The sequence below is a fragment of the Pundamilia nyererei genome, unplaced genomic scaffold (assembly GCF_000239375.1).
Source record: "Pundamilia nyererei isolate P.nyererei 1_Seehausen unplaced genomic scaffold, PunNye1.0 scaffold00026, whole genome shotgun sequence".
Lineage (NCBI taxonomy): Eukaryota > Metazoa > Chordata > Actinopteri > Cichliformes > Cichlidae > Pundamilia > Pundamilia nyererei.
In genome coordinates, this window is record NW_005187427.1 from 4,964,689 (window position 1) to 4,966,345 (window position 1,657).

Consider the following 1,657-nt stretch of genomic DNA (forward strand, 5'->3'; position numbering starts at 1 on the left):
ATACAATATCAACTACAGATTATATTCTTAATGCAATGGTAATGATGACAATTATTTAACAATAGCAGTAAAATAATTTCCCTGCTCCACACTATAGTCCTAAAGTCATTTTAGGACTTTTTTGGATCTTATTATGCGTAATTATGTTTGGGGTTTTTTGATCATTTGGATATGGTAAAACTGAAACTGTTATTTTTTATCTTAAGGTTAAAGGATTAAAGTGAACTGGCACTTTGTGTATGTGTTTTCTATTCATTAATGTGATTGTCAGTTATTTTCTCTCTTCATTTTACTTTTTTTATCTGTTTGTTTGTAACGTTGTACTTTAATTCTACTAAACCTTGATGTAAAAACAATACCCCCTCTTTCACGCACACACTCTGCAGTTTGCCTACGCACACACTTCTCTCTCAGACTTCCTTTTATGGGCATGTAACTTCCTGTCACACACACACAGCACGCGGCTTAATCAGAGCAGCTCAAGCTGCTTTTCTGTTTCTGCAGGCTAATCAAACTTATTTTGTATTTACAATCTACAAACCCTCTGTAATTCTACTAACTTTTGATCTAAAATGTAGCATCATTCACACAAGGATTTCACAATCCTCTCACACACACTGCCTTTTTTTAAAATAAACTAAACTCTTTGCATTTGTCAGCATTCACATCACAGCCTTCAACGTGCTCACTTTCACTCAGTACCAGACACGGAGATGGACATCTCCTTCACCTAACATAAACTAAATTACCATATCAACATACAATTACTGAAATTCAAACTCAAATACACCGTCTGTTTTAATAAAGTCAAAGAGTAAACGGGTGTACCAAGTGTATGTACTTATGTGTTTTTAAACTGAAAGAAAGGAAACTCAAACTCTTATAACATCACTCATGCATCCCTTAAATTAAAAACACTTTCAAACTTTAAAACATCCTACTTTACATCACCAAAGAAATACCTCTCACACCTTTATTCATCATTCAAAACCTTCTAGTCACCGCATTCACACACGTAAACTGTGACCAGAGTTGAGGAATATAACTCAAAACACACTTTCCTAAGAGTATTTTAGACATGCTTGTCATAATCAAAAAGAGCAAGTAAAAAACAAACAAACAAAAAATTGAAACCTCCATTAATTCTCACCGCACACACAAGAAATTGAAAAAATAAAACACACCAGCAACTATTGCTGGAAAGAAGTAATATGTTAGTCTTAAGTATATAGTGCCCTCACTATATTTATATATCTACATCCAAATTCAGTCAATTACTATACATCCACTATGGCAACTCAATACTTTATTTATAGTCCTCTAATGAACATAAATGGCATTTGAAACACACACTCAACAATGTTTGCAGCAGTATATGTAAAACCAACTGCTTACTAATTTGCATTTTCACACTCACACACACTCCATCTAAAAATAGCTCCAGCATTGCCTCAGACTCCTTTCACACAGAGATCTCTTTATTTTATATTACAAAGACGTCTTATATTTACAACTGCACAGATTTTAGGCCTTTTAACACCTACTGAATTTTGACAACTTTAACAAAACGGTCCAACCGATAAAAGTCCAACTTTTTTGTAATCAATTAACCAGTATCTGTCCAACAGTTTCTGGCCTCATCTCTAAAATCCCTAAC